At 38.1% G+C, this 20,547-nt stretch overlaps 1 protein-coding gene and 1 long non-coding RNA gene across 4 annotated transcripts in view; one reads left to right on the forward strand and one right to left on the reverse strand.

The window, feature by feature from the left end:
- LOC107994067 (fat-like cadherin-related tumor suppressor homolog) overlaps positions 1 to 20,547 on the forward strand; it is a 466,334-nt gene that overhangs the window by 277,541 nt on the left and 168,246 nt on the right. The gene's annotated exons all lie outside the window — the stretch shown is intronic.
- Positions 1 to 20,547, reverse strand: part of LOC133666267 (uncharacterized) — a 124,272-nt gene that overhangs the window by 851 nt on the left and 102,874 nt on the right. The gene's annotated exons all lie outside the window — the stretch shown is intronic.

Genomic DNA, 20,547 nt, shown 5'->3' on the forward strand with positions numbered 1-20,547 from the left:
GATTATTCTCCCAATTTTTCAACTCGACTCGAGCGCCAACTGACGGTTCGTTGAACGACTATCCACCTCGGATTTCCACCACCCTAAGCGAATTATTCTTCCCAATCCTTTTTATTCGCGTGTACATATACGTAAAAAAAATTCATAATCGACTTCAACCGGCGAACGACTAGCAATCATCCCTAATTCCCCGATTTTCACTACAATCCTCCCAATTTTCCGACCTTATTCATCACGCGATGCGACAAAAACTGGAGCTCGCAGCGCCAACTGGCGGGATTTGCCGCCGGCAATTCCCCGATTTTCGCGTGGAACGTTTCACAAGAAAGTTGGCCGGTGTCCAGACGCTTGCAGACACCGGAGGGGCAGTTTTCGGTGTTTAGCGCGATCGTCGCGATATCGCGCGCGTAATCTCGCATGCCAAATGCCCGCTGCCCTTTCAACGGCCCGTTCTCTTGTTCGCTCGTCCCCGATTAGTGCCGCCCCCTCCCCCTCACGAAATACACAGTCAAATCGATATCGCTGTCTCTCCGCAGTTTCGGCTGCTGATTCCGCTTCCTGGTGAATAGAAAATGGATCGCGATGAAGGATCTATGGTAATTTATACCGCGTGTACCGGAGGGGGATCGACTCAGTCGGTGGAATGGCCGGGCATCGACGGGGTTGGAACCAGGTTAAGCGTTTCCAGGTTTATATGGGAACGTGTTTAATTCGTGGAGGTGGTAGTTTCTTTTCTTTTCGGATACGCTCTTCGATTTTGATTGACGAGTTAACCATGACGAGTTTAAATTTGGAATTGTTAATCTTAAGTGTTTCTAGATAAAATTTCTGGATTAAAAGAGGTCTTTCTCAATTTTTAAATTTTCCAAGTAATTGGGAGACCCTGGGAAAACTAATTTTGCTTCTGTTGTATATACGAATTTTTGATCATTGCCTATTAACAATTCTCACGTCGAGCGTGCTAAACGATATTTGCAGGAGCTTCGTTCACGATTAAATTCGTTATAAACGAATTTAAGAGAAAAGAAAAAAGGAAAAACGCAGAAGAAAGCGAAGAGAGAAAGAGAGAGAGAGGGATTTTTACGCGTCAACTCGCGTTAACCATGAGCAAAGAAAAAGGGGGTCGACAGTTTTTAACGAAGATCATTATCATCCGATATTTATACGCGTCCGTCATCCGGAGCGTTAAGTTTCGGGATAACGAGGTGTCTCTCGCGTCACAGAGACGTAACACGTCACATTTCCGTACATCCCCGTCCGTAACACGTTCGAAACTTCCCCCCCTGGATGGTGAAAAACCTATTTCTCGCTTTTTTTTTGGACTGGAATCGGATGCTTCCCTGAAAAATTTACGAGTCTTTGCTCTCGCGGCGAGATTCATTTGTTTCGAAAGAAATTCTGGGAAAAATTTTTGAAAGAACAACTCGCCGTTTCCCGATATTCCCCTGAAACGCTACGAATTTTAACGCTGGGATTCTTGGTTCTTGCGATCTTGATTGTGACTGTGATTCGGTGACAAATTTCTTTCTCGTTCTTTGTCTCGTTTGAGAAGAATTTTGCGAGACGAGTCAATTTTTCACGTATCCAAGAATTTATTTCATCGAACGATTGTATCACCAAAAAGCACCAAATTTCCGGGAAATTCAAGAAAATAGAAGCTGACGGTAATAATATCAAATTAAATGAAACACAAATTTTTTCATTTCCATGAAAAGAAAGAAGATCAGAGAGACGGTTCTCCACGAACTAATCCATTTCACGAATTCAATCGTCGCAACTCGCCTCCCCTCTCCCCCAAACACGCGTCTCTTCGTTCCATTCCATTCCATTCCATTCCTTCCTTCCTCTCGATCTTCCCGCGTTTCACCCAGAGTTGAGAAAAAATAAAGAAAAAGAAAACCACAAAGGAACGCGCGAAAACAAAAGCCTCTCTCTCGCCCCTCCCCTCCACTTTCCTTAAAAGCGAAAGCCTCTTCGTGTCACCACCCTCTTGATCCTCCTCCAAAAGGCCGGACCGATCGGTCGTTTCACGAGCGATTTAACTTTCGGCCCGAGAGAAGGTGGAAAAAGCACCTGTTCCCCGGCACACTTCGCTGGTGAACACTTTTCAATGAGGGGAGGAGGGGGGGAGAAGTGGAGGAGTTCGAAACACGGCCTCATTAAGGGAATTGGGTCGCCGCGCGACAATGGGGCTTCGCGAGCGTGACGAAAAACCGCCGAAAGGCGATCTCGAAAAGACGTTCCTCCATTCTAGAGCGCGTCACTCTCTCTGCAGATATTCTTCTTGTAACGCGGCTGTTAACATCTATGCGCGATGATATTTTAACTTATTTTAAGGATCGTTACCTTGTCTTCTTTCTTCTTTAGATCTTGCAATTGTCGATCGTAATAATTTGAGATGAAAGATCGGCAAGGTAAAATTTTAACAATGTAATTGAGTAATCGATTGATTATTTTTTTTTAGAAAGTTCGAAATACTTGTTCAAATTATTCAAATTATTTATCATTTATCGCAACAGATTTTTGTGGAGACGTCTCTCTTTAAGAATAAACGGGTATCTTTCTTACTTTTATTCGAATTGATATTTTATTTATTGGGGAGGGAGGCTCGATTTCGAGAAAAGTCTTTCATAAAGCAAAAAGCTCGACTTTCTCGAATTCGTCTTAGAGGTGGAAGTGGTGGGGTGGTTTTGAGGATGAATGCGGTTTGAAGCGCGCGGGAAAAAAGCTTTTCGACGATGACTGACGATGAGTGATTGACATTTATGGAGGTGGATGAATCGATGTGAAAACGAGAATGAGTGACAGGATGCTTTAGGGCAATATTATAAAAGAGAAGATGTAAGAAAGGGTTTCTGCGAATTTTCGTGCGATTCTTCGAGTTTGTGTATTTTTTTTTTCTTTTTTTTTTTGAAATTGAATGTATCGTGTATGCAAGTTGGAAATTTATTATTGATATTAATTGAGAAATAATGTTACTGTAATTCAATGTTTAGCTCGTTAAAAAGTTAAACAGCTTTTGTTTTTTGCATGAATATTTAAATACTCCGATGAAAATTTATTTTATCCTTTAACGGAAAAACAAGATGGAATTTTTAAGCTAGTAATTAGTAGTTCGTTAAAAATTTGAAAAGAAAACGAAAAGAAGAAATGAAATTTACGAAATTGAATTTTTTACTGTAGATCCGAGGATAATTGAATCGAAATTAAATATTCAAATTCTAGAAGATCGAATCAAAAATTTTATAAGATGAACATACAAGAATATATCACTATTTCATCCCCTAAAATTGGTATCGCATAGACGGATCATTCGATGGCGGTGCACGATCGCCTCGAACTTGGATAATTTTATCCCATGAATTTTCTATTCTCTAGGAAACGAAAGATCCCGAATTTACAGCGGCGATAATTCGCTCGCCGTAAAAATTTTCATGGTAACCTATTCGAACGAAAGTGAAGTTATGAATATTCATTCCCCGCCGTTGGATACACGGGGCCAAGAAAAATCTATCTCCCCCACCCTGAAAATATTCCCAGAATCGATATTCCCCTATCTCCCCAATATTTTCTCTTTGCTTTTCTTTCTCGCGGTAAGATTTCCACGAGCCATCACCGTCGAATAAAAATAAGAGCAGTCAGACCAACTTTGAATACACTTTAACCCTTTCAGCCTCGGGTTACGAATAACCGATCGCGAATATTTTTCCAGAGATTGAAAGTTGAAATTTAATTATTTCCATGCTTGGAATACGTTTCAATGAATGTTTCTTCCTCTCGATTGTACGTGTAATTATACGCATAAATTGCCTACCGAAAAATATTCGAATACACGAAATTAATCTATACTTTTAACGCTTCGTTCGAATTTCATATTAAAAGAAAAGAATACAAGGATAGAAATACATACTCGATCTACTTATCGCATGATCTCTCGATGCAAGTTCATCATTCGAATTGGATTTGTCGCAGTTTATTCGATTTCATACGGCGTCGAGAGAGCAAAAATTGGATAGAGGGGAGAGGGTTAACGCGGCGTAAAAGTGGCGAGAATGCGTAACGTTTTCCACGCGAATGCGGATACATCCGGGCGGGCTCTCGGCCCTTTATTCAACGACGAAGAAACAGGTGCAAACAGCTGAATAAATCATAAGCGTGCTGGTTAACACACATATTGCAACGGTTAAACTGTAGTTAGTTTTGCAGTTCGAGAATTATCGAGACGATCGTTGTGTTGTCGTTCCTCGTGCCAATGAATGTGTCTTCTTCCTATTTTTTTTTTTTTTTAGATCGCGTTTGCGCATTTTTATTCGACTGCGACCACGGTCTTGAAATTGGGACGCTATTCGATTAAACTGGGACGCGCGCGAGTCGATTTTGTTGATTTATCTTGATTTTTTAGAATGACGAATAACGTGAATATTTATGGTGGAGGTTCTCCATTTTTTTTATGTTTGGAAGATAATTTTTTAATCTTGGATCTGAGAAATTAACAGAGACGTTAAAACAAATAGAATTCTTAATAAGATGAAATTGTCAAATTTCATAAAGTTTGCGAATTGAGAAAGAAAGAATATTGGAGGGAAAATGTGAAAAGTAAATTCGAGAGAAAATAGCAAATATTTAAATATAAATCGAGCCATTTTTAATTTAACCATGTCAATTTTCATCGATCGATTTTCCAAAAAAATTGCACATCGATTATATTTGCATACTAATTATATATTACCTCTATCTATGATATCTATTTTTACTCGTCCACAAGAATATATCCTATAAAAATCACCGAACACTGATATTTTTCATATTCAAGTTTTTTAACACTGAGTCCAGTTTTATTTAATAACAAGAAGAAAAGAAAAAGCGAAACGTAAAATTAAAAATACGCGATAAAAGTACAAGGATTGAACACGTCCGAAACGTAACAAAATTTTGTTTGTTTCACGCCGCTGGCTGAAAATGCACCGCGGACCAAGTTTTAAAGCGCTCGACTTTTCGACTTCTGGCATCGCTGTACTTTTATTTAAAAAAAGACCCTCGAGATCCCGCCAGTGGAACGAGTAACGTTGCCGTGAGAACTCCACACCCTCTTTGTCAAGTTATAAACCATCTACAGATATAAAATTTTCAAACTTTGCTGCCGTTTCCTAATCGCTGTAACTTCGTAACACTTTTCGACTTGTACATCTATTAACAAGAAAAAAGATATCCAAATAACATTCATCTTATCCTCCATTCTACAAATGATCTCGACGACCGTACGAATAATTTTCAGATAACTTCTCAATGAATTTAGAGAAACTTGTAAAAATATTCTCTAATATTCCCAATACTCTTAGTATAACATAAAGCTTTAATTCCGAACGAGTCTTGAAAAAAATAAAAATAAAAACCTATCACATGGAATTACGAAACGCTGTACCCAAACAAATATTTAATTTCTCGATCCATTTGTAATCAAAATACCTCCCTCCTCCCAAAAAGTGATCGAATTCGCATCTTTTGCAGGGCGACCACCGTATATGTTACGTTCGTCATTCGATTCTCACGATTCAACGGTGGAGGATGACCACCGCCTGTTACTCGGCGGTGGATCGTTGCTCCTCCACCCTTTCCCAATTCTCCCTGAAAGAGGCGAATTTCTGACGAAACGAAACGAGCTTTTCGATCCCCCTCCTTTGCCGTTTCCTATTTTCACTTCGCGATTCGTCCATTTTCCTTCTTTCCATCGCGCGACTGCACGCGTGGAGGGGGAGGAAAGTGGAGGAGTTTGAAAAGAGGCGAAACTCTGTTTCCTCCGCCCACGTACCGGGAACGAGCTTTTATTGTGGGTCGATGAACAGGGAAATGAAACGATACACTAAGGGAAAGCCCTCTACCTCCCCCCTTTCCTCTCTCTTTTTCTGCATAACAACAATTTTTCGTACGTGAACGAGTCTGAGAATTTTTCACCTTGTCTCGGGTCGATGGAAACGATTTTACTATTTGTTATTCTAATTATTTCAATTTCTTGGAAGAATCTTGGAACGAGGTTGTAATAACGTTTTTTATTCTTTAATTACCTTATTGTTACACGAGAAAAGTAGAGTCGGGCAGTTGAGATTACATTAATCGAGGGGGAGGAACGGTGAGTTTTCAACAATGACGCGCAAAGTTGTTTCGTTCCGTTTTTTTTCTTTTTTTTTTTTTTTTTGACATTAATTTCGACCACGTTTCGAGAACGAGTAATTTTAATTCAATCTGGCCGACCTCAAAAGCAAATTGACGTTCACGACGGAGTAGCGGAGCCATGTAAATACTGCTCGGTACATATTCATGTTCCCGGCACAGGGAGGGGGAGGGAGGGGGCTTAACATGACTATTTAATTCTGTATAATACCGGCAGGAACTTCAAACACGACCTGCATAGCAAATAAATTGTTAAAATCCGTGGTAAGCCATAGCGAAAATAGCAAGTTTGCCGTCGAAATAGTTAAGATAGCGTAGAATAAAAAAAAAAATTCGGTATATAATACAAATAAAAAGAAAATTAAAATCCCCCCCGTTCCTTAAAAAACAACCTCGTCGCGAGTCACAGTTTCGAGATTTCGCAGCAACGAAACTTACTTAAGCTTTTTCCCAACTTTTCCCAACAGGAGTTGGAAAAATGTTTAAATATTCGCCAATTTTTGGCGTTTGTACGGTTGGCGTGACGTTGGACAAGTCTCTCCTTAATTAAAAAGCAAAATGAGTAAATAAATATTTGATATCGACGAGTTTTAAGAAAGGGGAGGATATTTCATTGTTTTGATCGAATTAGGGGAAAAAATTGGATTTTTGGGCAAAATCAATGAATATGATTCGAAGAAACTTAGGTTTGCTTTTGCTTCAATTTAAATTTAGAATGGAGCATCCGATACTTGAAGTATAACAATTGATGATATTTCGTGGAAACACGTTACGTGGATATTTAAAAAAAGAAAACTTGTTGAGAGAACTTTGTCCACCGCAAATAAGCTTCTTTTCATAATAATCAGGCGAGGATTTTGATATATTGAAAATCGTCAATGCTCACAGATTCGATCTATGAGCTCATCATTCATTGGCACGTACGTTCGCGAAAAAAAAAAGAAAAAGAAAAATATGACACAGTGGGTGATCGTCGACGAGCTGATCTCATCGACAGCAATTAGATCGTCGGCAAAAATACGTGGCATCATCATATCATCATATTCGGGAATAAACTCGGATGAAATTAACCGAAATAAACCGTTGGATTGGATAATTATTGGCAAATTTACGTACAATAATACGCAAGTGAATTAACCATCTTAGAGATTTCACTTTATCTTCCTCTTCTTCTTCAAGAATTTCAAAATTCCTCAATTACAAGTTTTCTCAAAATTACTCTCATTGCTGCAACGATTCGTAAATTCACACTATAATAACGAATTGCAGCGTTATTCATAACATGGACGAGAACGAATATAAATATAATAAAAAGTATTCAAATCCAGAAACCCAGAAAGAAAACAAACATCCATGATCCGACGCAGACTCGCAGAGAAAGAGAGAGAGATGCGTAAAATGACGAGAAAGGCAAGAAGGGTTTGATATTTCGACCAAGTTTCTATATTCACTCCGCCGCTAAAAGCATCTCGGGCTCGACGGGTGGCAGCTGCGTCTGAGAACCTGCCCTCTCCTTCCACTGTTGTTCTACCACGATGATAATTTACAAACAATTATTCCGTCCAACTCGAACCGCTGCGGGTACGTCGTCCTCTCCTTTCTGAAACAGAAGCTCGTTTTTCGGCTCTGCTTTCACTCAAGAAGGATCGCGAAAAATCGACCGATAATAATCGCGGATGGCGTGGAGAGAAAAGGTGCTGGATGACGACACGATCAACGCGGTGAGCAAGATTATCTTAATGGAATTTAATTACGAGTTACACGATGGTGGACTCGTTTCAGAGGGATGAAGTTGCGTTTCCAACGAGAGCAAAGATCCATCGATATTCGTTTCTCCTCGAAAGGAAGGGCTGTTTGGCTAATTCGACAATTCGTCCTCTTTTTACGGGAATTCGATGACGAAGTTATTGGACGATGGTATTTTCGTCACGAGACGAGTATTATTATGGAGATCAGGATTTAGAAACACTGGATGAACGTCTGACGTCTTAATTTTTGTTTGAAAGTGTAAAAATTAGTGCTTAACTTAATTATACTACTGATTTTTGTGATGACTGTATCCCAATTTAATTTATCATCAAAAGGACAGTTAGTTGAGTTAAAAAATTTATTTAAACGTTTAGAAATCCTCCTTTAACGTATCGTGCGTTAGTTCTCAAAATTAGCAAACTATGCGCCGAAAGTCTAATCAAGATCGACCCTTCGATAGGGTTAATTCAATGTGGCGAGAGTTTGGCCAAGAGAAAGAGCTTGTCGTTGATTTTTCTCGTAGCGGATCCTAATTAGACACGGTTCCATCGATTGTCCTCGAAGAACGATGTTACGGCACAATGGTTTTCGCGCAATTTACGCAAACGATTCGAAAGAGGGAGCCATTTCCCTGGATTTTTCGCCGCAACTCCTTCGTTCAACTTCGCTCCTCGGATTTTTTTCCCTTCCTTTTTTCCCTCTCTCTCTCTCTCTCTCTCGCTCTCCTCGAACCACTTAACTTCCACGGTTTCGGAGAGATCGGAGACGGGTAATTTATATTCTTTTACCGGCCAATCTGTTAACAGGTAGCGCTCATTTCTGACGTTCGTTTTAGATTTTTTACGATGATGAATCGCGAGAAATTATGGCTATTCCTCTTCGAGGGGGGATTTTAGTTCTTCATTAGCGGTTGAGTAGAAATTTGAGATAAATTTAAAGGAAATTTATATTTACGTTTTTTGAAATAATGAAGATTAGATGTTGGTAAGGTAATCGAGAAAGGTAATCATTTGAGAGTTCCATTGTAGAGTTTAGAGACAATATAAGCATCATCTGTTTGTAAAGTAACAAATAAAGAATGATAAATAGTTAATACGCGAAGGTGTATTCCATATCATTACACGTAATAAATTAAGATTAAAGAATAGTTTTGTTAATCGAAAATTTATCATCTATAAAGAAACAAGCAAAGAATTACAAATATTAAATAATAAAAAACGAGAAGATCTCGGCTAAATTTCGACAATTTATTGAAATAAAATAATTTAAGGAAGAAATACTTACGATATTCTCTTCTCGTAACATAAAAAAAAAGAAGAAACTCGCTTGGAAATCTTTACTTCTTTTTTTTTACATCGTTTGCCAGGGAGACTTTTCTTCCCAAGGAATATTTCCTCTTTTTCTCGTCCTCTCCACGATCCTCGGATATCTCGTCAGGAGACGAGCGCGATAATTAATCCTTTTAACGGAAGTCCGTGTAAACAAGAGAGGGTGTGTGTACGCCAAGTTGGCAGGAACTGGCCCGACTTTCGACGATAAGTTTCCCACCCACACACGGGTATCTTTCGCAGTAAAATTGCGTCCTGTTTCTAAAAGGCTTCGAGCGTTCCAGTTGTCAAAAGTATGCTTCCGCCGATTATCCAGCGGGTGAAAGAGGGACAAGTTTGCCGAAAGGGATCCTTTTGATCCTCTTGAATTGTTCATTATTGAGATCAACAGCTCGATAAATAACGAATTAAATTGCGTTCGGTGAAATTAATTGATCGAGGAGATCGAGGCGTGTTTAATTAATCCGAGTTAGTTGCTTTTATTGCAACGATTTCGTTCGTAAATGGTGGAATTAAGTTTCTATTTTTTTCGCATTAATGATCTGTGAAAAGTAAAATTCCTTTCCAGAATGGAAAATTTTGTATTTCGATAAACCAGCGCTCTTTTCTTCGAATTAAATGTTTCGTCAATTTTTGGCGCGCAATAAATTATTTCAACGATAAATTATTTCAATTTTACATAATCACGAAATTCTATAAATTGTACTCTTAAATCATCTCGCGACGCAATTGGAATATTACTGAGAAATAACGAGTCTCGTGGCGAATCGAAATAATTACGATATTACCGATTACTATTCGGTTTGCGAAACCTAACCAGCGGTTATATAACATTATACGATCAAAGCGTTGGTTATTATGCAGCAATTGGTTATTATCAAGGTGTGAATATCGGGGAAATGTGGGATAAGCAAAGAATATCAATGTCTTCATAAATATGTAAATAAGAATCCATACAGAGATTATATAATAATAATTATCCACGTAAATGATTTACATTTGTCTTCACGCGTCACAAATTTAACAGTGCGTTGCTTTATTTGATCGCGTTTAACGGGAATATTATTAATATTTACCTTGGACTCGGATAATAACGATTTACGTATTGTATTCGCAATAATCGTTATCACTATATTGTATCGTGTACTCGTAACTCCTGTCCCGGATGAGCCTTGTAATTACTCGTCGGAGTAATTAATATTTTATATCGTGCTTACGATCGGTGTGAACTGTAAAATAAGTTTGATATTTCAACCGATTGATCGAATCACGCTGGGGAACAAAAGAAGCGATATTTTAAATTATTATTTTCTTTTTTCATTAAAAACTTCGTCGATTGCGATATAATTTCCTAAATTAAATCATCTTGATCGCGAACATTTGCGATATTAACGAGGTTAGATGTGAATCGATGGGGATGCGAACGATAGAGCGTTTGCAGCGCCACCATAACCGAAACAATAAAGATTCGGTCGTATTCCGAGGCGTGAAAGGCACTTTGGAAAGCAAGCACTCGAGCCACGCTTCTTATCCGATGCCTGGGATAAATTTTCACAACGTAATATTCGCGAACGCGTTTTACCAGCCACGATAAATCAGCATAAGACCAACAACGGCAGCAAGAGATGCAAGCAAGAAGAGTTTGGTGGCCCCTTCGTTCCACGGTAATCGTTATTTATGTAACGTTGATCCGATATCTGCATTAGCGTTTCGTCATGCGATACCGCTTCCCCTTTTTTTCTTCCTTCCTTCCTTCCTTCCTTTCGATCCTTCCTTTCCCATAATTTTCGTTTATTTTCCTCTACGATCGATCATACTTTGACGACAGTGTTTTATTGTATTTGGCTTCTTTGGGAAATTTTACAAATTTCGCTTCAGAATTTGAATACAAGAAGTGTACAGCGCAACTAAATTAAAACGTAACAACAATTTTTTTCTTATTTCATTCTTTCTTTCGAGAGAAATTATTTTGGTGAAAACGACGATACTTGGTGTAAATTTATCAAATATTTGAATCGTCGATTCACCAGTTTAGAGCCGACGACGAAAGTTTTAATTTTCCCCAGCGGGGAAAAACTCGTTAAAGATCTCTCGAACGAAGACAAGACATTTCACTCGGATATAATTAATTTTCCTCGACGATGGGATTATTCCGTTTTCTTTTTTTTTTTAACGTCTCCTTTTCGCGACGAGAGAACGATTTAACAGCGCTCAACTTTTAACTCGAAACTGGACAAACGTTACGCGGAATGTTGATTGCGTTCTTTTAACGATTCTTTTGTCTTTAATTGCGCGTGTGCAGTCCAGCGGAAAGATGGCCAGCAAATGAAAGTTGTCATAAAGCCTCGTTCCATTGTGCAATCTGAAAATGTTTTCCCCTCCCTTTCGATTCTCTTTTCTCCACGTAAGTTTAGGTCGCACGTGTCGTGACTTTTACGATTTATCGTAACTGAAACAAGCACAATAATAAACTCGGCGTTTTTGCCAATTTGATTGCGAATATTTATAAAAACTTACAAGGAGGATACAGGAAAAAGTATATTCTTGATGAGTTGCATCTCGACAATTCTCGAAAGCTTTACTCTCATATATGTATATTCTCGCCTTAAATTACAATTATATGTAATCATATTAATCGAAATTCGAATATTAGAATTGTCGAATCTGTTAAAATATAAATTGGCGGCAATATAACATGTAAAAAAAAAACTTGAACTTATCAAGGAATATGTAAAAGTTATCCGCCCTGTATTCCTGAAACTAAAAGAAAAAGATAGTATGTTTCTTGAATCGCAAATGGTAGATTCCTAGAATCGAGTGTCTCTAGGTCGACATGCAAAAGTATCGATCTACGACTTTCCACGAAGTAGATTAAAACATTGTACGTTGCAAAAATGACTTTGCCCCAGAATATTTCTCCTCGAGTTATTCCCTATAATTTTGAAAATAACAAAGTTAATTTAGGGAGGAGCTTTAACAGATTTTTTAACAGTTTATTACAATTAATGTGATAACTTCGAATGGAGATCGACGATAGACGAATGGATCAATCACGAAGATAAATTTCTTGACAAAACTATATTTCCTCTATCAATCCCGAAAACTTTTCGAAATAACGATTGAAACTTTTTTCTCTCCGATATTCAACAAAATCCTTCCACTTGAATTAGAAAAGATTGCAATCCACACGCTTAAGAACATGGATTTAATTTGTCGACGATCAAGTGAGAGCTTAAGGAACAAGCTTGGAATGTTTCCCTCTCTTCCCTCCAATATTACTTTTTAACGTCGATTTCTTTTAACACGGTGCACAAAGCAATGCCACATGCGGTGCATTAAGAGCATTTGTAACAATTTTCTTTTCAGCTTGCGCGCCCGAGCATGTCCGCATTTGTCACGATACGTATCTGTTAAATCAACGTCAATTGAAACTCCTACATCTCAATATCATTCCCCCCCTCCCTCCCCTCTTCGCGTGATACGTACATTTCGTCATATTAGGCGCAAAGGAATCGTTGCAACAATGGTAACGAGAACGATTCAATGGTACTTTTCACTTTGGGGGGGATAATCGATCCGTCTGTTTTCTCTCTGACGTGAGAACGAGCCGATATTACGCCATGTTCTTATCTTTTTTTTTGGATAACGAGTCTCAAGATAAATTATTAAAAAGATTTTTTAAAAGTTTATATTCAAACGAGAAAACGGACTTTTCTTTTTCTGATGAAAGTTATTATCGAGTCATGTGGTATAAAAGATAGAGAAAATAATCGTTTTTCAAATAAATAAATAATCTTCACCTTGCAAGTTGAACGGCGTGGATCGGACGAGGGATCGACAAGTAAGAAGATCCAGAGATGAAATTTCGGGCCAGAAATCCCGTATCGGAAAGTTGATAGCGCGCGTGGCTTCACCGGAAGCCGGAAGCCGGAAGCAATCGGATCGCCTCGCGAATGTTACATCGATTCTCACAAAAAATCTTATTTCGATCGAAACGAGAAAAAACGATCGACTCGCATTCCTCCCTGCCCATTTTCGAAATCGCGAACACAATTATTCTAAAGGAAAATTAAAAAAAAATACATTTTACAGGCGTACATTTAACGCGATTCAAAACGATTCGCCACGACTCCTGTTGTTGTGCGGTAGTAGTTGAATCGTGGTGAGCGCTGCGAGCGAAACATTCCAGCCCGCGTTGTTACCCGAAGCGGAAGATGGAGTGGCGCGTGACCGCGTGTCCCGGCTAGCAGCGTTTGGTTTATGGCAGATAAACGTATTTGCATGTAAACTCGTTTGCATGGGGGGGATGGACGCGAGGATTCCAATTCCAGGGGACCGCGGGAGTGCTCGTCTTGACGCGCTACCGGCCCCGAGAGAATTCCCATGATGCACCGCAGACGGTACTTCATAATGGCGTATCCGATAATGGCGTTGCTTTCGATTTTCGTCCTCTCTCTATCTATCTATCTATCTATCTATCTCCTCTTCGATGCCTCTTTCCACTAATTACGAGGGGATGGCTATAACGCGTGGCCGTGCCGTGGAGATATTCGTTAATGCGGACGAGAATTCGTTTTGTCGTTGAGGTATATTAATATCGAAGGAATAGGATAGGGGTTTGGATATTGAGATAGGGGATGGAGTGTGGTATTTTTTGCTATTCGAATTAATATAAATGGGACTTTTATATTGAGTTTAGATATTGTAAATATGGTAGATTTTTTTTTAATACGATGTTTATGCGAGCTTGTTTTATCATATTTGGGATATATTGGTATCGAGGAAGGGGTAGAATATATGTTTATAGGATTGAAAAGGGAGAGAATAATTTTGGGATTTTTTTTCTTTTAATGGATTAAGGAAATGCGTTGCATAAATTGACGTAATGCTGTCGAGATAAATGAGCATAAATCAAATACAATCGGTTGGTTAAATGGGAACGCGCGTTGCATAAATTGATTTATCGATTGTCTAACTTTCGCGTACTTATCGCGTATTTATTTGCAAGCAAAAGAGTCCCGAAATGAAATTATTTAACACGTTCGCGTGGCATCGTACATTAAATTCCGCTTGATAAAGCAAGTACGTATTCGATAGGATAGCGGTTTGTCGGCAACGATAAAAACAGTTGATTGCAGTGGCAATTTATTGTAAATTAAGATATGATCCCTACCGTGCCTATCATCATCAATCATCCCAGATTACGTTGCTATACGTTATACATCATTGTAATGTAACCTAATATGTATATAACGACTTCAAAATCGTAATAAAATTCGAAGAAATTCACTCACACATTCCAAGAAAGATCGAACCTCTACGTTCAATATATACAAAATTGCAAAATGGTTTTATCCAAAACCATTGTTCGAAAATTCAATCTCCTGATACAAAATTTCATTTAGTTTACTTTAATAAATTTATTCGATATCGACGATGATGATAAAGAATTTCAATTCTAGCACGATTCGAAATTATAAAGAATTTATTTCGATAAATTTTTCACGAAGGAAGAATTCAATTTCCCGCCTTACCTCGCAATTACAAATCTCCGAGTTATAAAAAAGAGCCGCAATAATGGTTTAAATAGTCCACGGATCGTTTCATTTTTACCTTTCTCGTTGGCGCGTAATTACAATCCAAAGCTTGGATCCACGCTGTATCCCAGCTATTAGAGATCGTCGTATGATAATATTAATCACCCGATATCAGCTTAGACCTGTCCACCGGGAGAACCATAATGGGCCCGATTTCGACCCATTTCGATATCGTCCCAAAAATTCCATATCCAATCCCCCATTTCCGTAATATCCTTCCATTAAACCTTCCGATATCAGCCTTTCGTATCGTATCGTATCGCGCGAAACAAACGATCCGTGATAAAATTTATTCGAGAATTTCGAGGAGGTGTTGTTTAATCCTCTCTCGAAAGACAGAGAGAATTCGAAGAATTCTCCTACTTTTTCTCTTTCACCCTTGTCTATTACCATAGACGTTTATCGATCGAGCAAATCGATATCTTACGGGGACACGATTCTCCTGGATTCGCTCTCGAAAACCACGGCCGTGTTCACCGGCCTCGAATATGGTTCCATCGAGCTTGTTCCACGTTGATCGTGGAGGGTGGCTGAGGGGGGAAGGACAGTCCATGAGGGGGACAGCACGATCGAGTCGAGGACAAGCGGAGGGGGAGAGTGAAATTCGATGAAAGGGGAGGAAGGGGGGGAAAGTGGAGTGGATCTGGAAGATAGAAAAGGTGGCTCGTTTCGTTCCATTGGGTTTCCTGATTGTCACTGGGAGGCGCCACCGTTTCATCAGAAGAAGAACGATCCTTGAAACTGTCGTTGTACCGCAAATAATTCTTCTTTCGACCAGTTACTCGAGTATTTGCTTTCTCGTCGTATTTTTTTTCTCTCGTCGAGATGCTTCTTCGCTCGTTTCTTTCCGACTTTGTGGCTTGTGGGTAAGTGAGCTTCAGGAAATCTCAATCGAAGTGAAATATTTTTGATTTTGATAAAGTGAAAAGTCGTTTTCGTCGATACAATGGAAACGATAGAAATGATCGTGGAAACGATAAAAAATTCAAAGAAAAATCTATTTTTTAGTGAAATATATACGAATTTAATATAATAAAAAAAAATACAAATTGAAAATATGTATCGATGAAAAGAGAAATAAGAATAAGTTTAATTCTAAAAGAACGATATTCTCCAAGATTCAATTTCTTTCTTACAAAATAATCGAAAAACTTGGTTACAAATCGTCCCATTTATCGAAAGAATACACGAGTCGAAACGAATCGTCGAATTTCTAGGATATCGAAAATTTTTAGAAACCAATTTAAATCGTCACCGTCGATATTTCGACTCAACGACGAATTCTTGCTCGTCTCTTTTCGCGAGTCAATCGGGACACGAGTGAAGCAAGAAGCAAGAAGGAGGAAACGAGGGACACGAGAAGGGAGGAAACAATAGGGTCGGCCGTGTTAACTTCGCCACGAGTTCAGTGACGCGACTTGAAGCAGGCTAGGAGTTACGTGACGCGGCCGTAATCGCGTGCAGTTTCGCAAACTTCGGGAACAAAAGGAGTCTGGCGTGGAGAAGGCAGAGCGCGCCACGACAAGCAAAATAGAGGAGGATTTCGCGGCCAACAGTGTGCTCCATAGTCGAGAAGTAGAACGTCAGCCGATTCCTGCCAGCCAACCGTCTCCTACTTGATACACGGTTAACACGCATCCAGTAATTTTAGAACCGCGTCTTGCCAACTGGTTGTTTAAATGGAACAGGTGGATCTTTGTTCCGACGAAGGGGATGACGATCGAAATGCAATTTTTTGTTTTTTATTCTTCCATTACTTTCCATGAAATTCGTTCAAATCTCCTTGCTCTTTTTTTCATAAGCTTCTTATTATTCCTCGTTTACGTTATAATTCCATCAAACTGCTTTATCTCCAAGAATATCGATACGATATTACATTTTGATTATCTTCTTCTTTCGTTTCTTTTTCTCGTATGTAAAAAAGATGAGAAGGAATAAATATTCTTACTATTTTGGCTATTCGCCATCGTTTAATTTCACGTGCACTCTATTCGCGTGAAAAAGTGTTCGTGGTAGCCGAATCAGAGCTGCTCGCAGCGCGCACAATGCGCTCCATTCGCGAGGGTGGAAATCTTGCGGTCGCGTGAACAATCGTATTAAAATACGAGCGCGGTTTTCGACGCCTTTTTTCTCCCCCGCGCCACGCGGGGAATAATGATGATAGTAATTCGACGCGCGATTAATGTTAACGCTGCTAAACGCGTTACGTTCCCCAACGAGAAACGTTGGTTCTTGTCACGCCGAATTGGCCTGCGGTCGACCGAATAATCGCCATCCCCGTAATTTTCCGGCTATCAAATCTTGCCCTCCCCGGAAACGCCTCGCGATCGTTAACTTCCGGATTGCACAGATATTCGCACGAGTGCGATTAGGATCCGCAAATTAGGATCCACGCGATCGATTACGAAAATTACGATTAAATTAAATCAGAACGGCACGACGCGTTTCGAGGAACGTTCAACGAAATCGGGTAATTTTTAGAAATTTCGAAAGTAAATTTGAAAATTTGAATTTGCCAGATCGATCTTGTTCCTGTTAAATCGCTATTAAATTTTCTTAATATCCAATCTATCGACCGCAACGTTATTGAACCTCCAGGAGGTTCGCATTCCATCCCGAGGAACCATCGAGAGATACCTCGATATCTTTCTTTCTTTCCCCCTTTTCTCTGAGAAATGTTTCCAAATATCCGAATCATCCGTTCCATTGCGAGAAATCGAAAAAAAACCCACGATTTCCACCGATTCTCACGAATCCTATTCGTTTCCACCCCCTCTCGACTCCATTTTTCCACAGTTAAACGAGGAGTCGCGATCGAAACGCGATTAATAATCGTTCTGAATTGCCTCGTGTAACACTTTGAAAGCGAACGAGATATTCTTCGAACGCCATTGTGCGCGGCCATTTTCTCGGGTCGGACAAAAGCCTCTCCTTCGAGATACGTCTCCTCGATGGCACGCCGTAACGGTTCGGTGTTGAACATGGCGCGGTGTGCCATTATTTCAATTTCATGGGTGACCCGGTGGATTCATCTTGATGCAAGCCTAATGAGTGCTGGGATTGTTCCTGATGCGGCAGGGATGAACAAAGGGTTCGGGATATCCAGCTCGGCACGCACGAGCCGCTCATTAGAGGAAACCCACCCTCCGCGACTCTTCTCACGACTCTTCGGTAATCGCGAATCGGTGCAAAATTGACCGTTACCATTTTACCTTTCCCTTAACGGTTAATGTTATTGGCGAGTCTTGTTTGGCAAAGGTGCAAGGAAAAATATTGATTTTATTGGTATTTTTGAAGCGTGATTTAGCGATGGAATTATTTGTCGTTTTATAATTACAGTATTTTGATTAAGTTTAACTGTGATGTTCTTGCAAGTTGAGATGAAAATTTTTCAACAAAGAGTCAACGTATCAAGCATCTTTTTACTTTTATACAATCGTATTCCGATATTCAATTGCCTCTTGATAAACTGTCGAACGTTTCAATTATTATTATCTTTGCTTTCAGTTTTTCCATCATTATTATCAAAGTATGGGGAAATACGAAATTTCTCGTCGAATTTGATATACTTGTCGGAAAAGAAGTGAGCTTTCATCCCCGACAACTTTCGAGGGATGATTCCTCGTAGAGATATTATCTTCTTGCAAAGGGGAGGAAGCGTTGGAAGTCTGTGGCCGAGTTCGAATCACCGAGACGTTCCCTCTCTCGAATGGATATCGAAGTCGCATTTAACACGCTTGTCACTGGGCGCAAGATGGCGTTTCGAATGAGCCGTTTCGTAAGGGTCAGCCGTGTTATTGATGGCCCCGCGTTGCTCCCGTGGCGAATCTTAAATGGCGGCCGACCCGCCGCGGATATTAAAGGTTTATTGGGATTACGAATCGTGAATGAGGTTGTAAAAATGTGGCCCGGGAATCGATCCGCCGCCGCAATACACCGTGGACGATGTACATGTAAATTCCGATCAAATCTTTTGCCGTTGCAAATTCGTTTTTACGTACGATTTCATTCTTTCGTTGTCTCGCGAAGAAAAGTGTGATTAAATAACAAACTGTGTAATAAACAATGTAAATTAAATAATAAATAATATATAATATATATATAGAGAGAGAGAGAGAATAAAACTGGTTGTGAGACGATTTGTTTAAAGTAAAAAAATATACAGTAAAAAAGAATTCCTTATTTAATAAGAAAATAGGAATAAATTATATCGTATAGATGTGAATCGTGCCGATGCCTTTCTCGTACTAAACTCGGCTCGACTACGCCGCGTCGCAAGGTTAACGAAAACAAAACAAAACAGAATCGAAACAGAATCGCGTTTAATGACATTCGATTCACGCAATAAATATACAAGATATAATGTCGTACTTTTATATACATAAACTCAACAATATATATATATTTATATATATTTATATATATATAAATATCAAAAATAAAGCTTCTAACTTTATAAAAAGATTTAAAATAAATCTATATTTCTCCAATTTATATAGTTTAAATAAAACATTATATTTTCAATATAAAATTAATTAATTTCAATTTATAAATTAAAAATAAATTATATAAAAATCCATTTATATAATTATATAATAAGCTAAATAAAGCTTACAGGTTCATACCCTGTCGATAAATTAAAAATTTTTATATAATTATATAAAAATTTTATAATTTATTTTGGGTCTATCATCTATCAATAATCTATTTATTAATTTAAATATCCCTGTAAATTTTCTAAAAAAAAAACAAAAAAAAATTAAGAAACTATTGGATAATAATCAATTGTAATAATAATAACAATAATAATAATAAATATAATAATAATAATAATAACTCAATAAAAATAATAAAATAATATATGTTTAATAAATTTATAATAAAATTTATTTTAGTGTTTAAGCACATAAAATTTTGAATTTTATAGTATTAATTAAATTAATAAATTGGATATTAGTTAATTAAATAACATTTAAATTGCATTTAAAAATTAATAAAAATATTATATCTAATTTATATTAATTTTAAAAAGTAATATGTATGATAAAAGAAATATTTTGATAAAATATACATGTATAAATTTTATACTATTACTTATTTTGTTCATATATATATATATATATATATATATATATATATATATATATATATAGAGAGAGAGAGAGAGAGAGAGAGAGAGAGAGAAAGAAAGAGAGAATAAAACTGGTTGTGAGACGATTTGATTAAAGTAAAAAATATACAGTAAAAAAGAATTCCTTATTTAATAAGAAAATAGGAATAAATTATACCGTATAGATGTGAATCGTGCCGATGCCTTTCTCGTACTAAACTCGGCTCGACTACGCCGCGTCGCAAGGTTAACGAAAACAAAACAAAACAGAATCGAAACAGAATCGCGTTTAATGACATTCGATTCACGCAATAAATATACAAGATATAATATCGTACTTTTATATACATAAACTCAACAATATATATATATTTATATATATTTTATTTATTTATTACAAATAATTCCAAAAGTGATAAAATTTTCATCAATTCTGTAACCTGATCTAATCGCTTGGTCAATATCCTTTTTTCGTTAATTTTAATGAAGAGAAAATTTTTGTAGAAAGTAGCGTTGAATGATTCCAGTGTTCGGTGCGAGAGTCGAACAGGAGAGAAATGGCGAGGTTTAATTCGCGTTCAGATTTTCTCACGGA

Source organism: Apis cerana, linkage group LG6, assembly GCF_029169275.1.
Source record: "Apis cerana isolate GH-2021 linkage group LG6, AcerK_1.0, whole genome shotgun sequence".
Classification (NCBI taxonomy): domain Eukaryota; kingdom Metazoa; phylum Arthropoda; class Insecta; order Hymenoptera; family Apidae; genus Apis; species Apis cerana.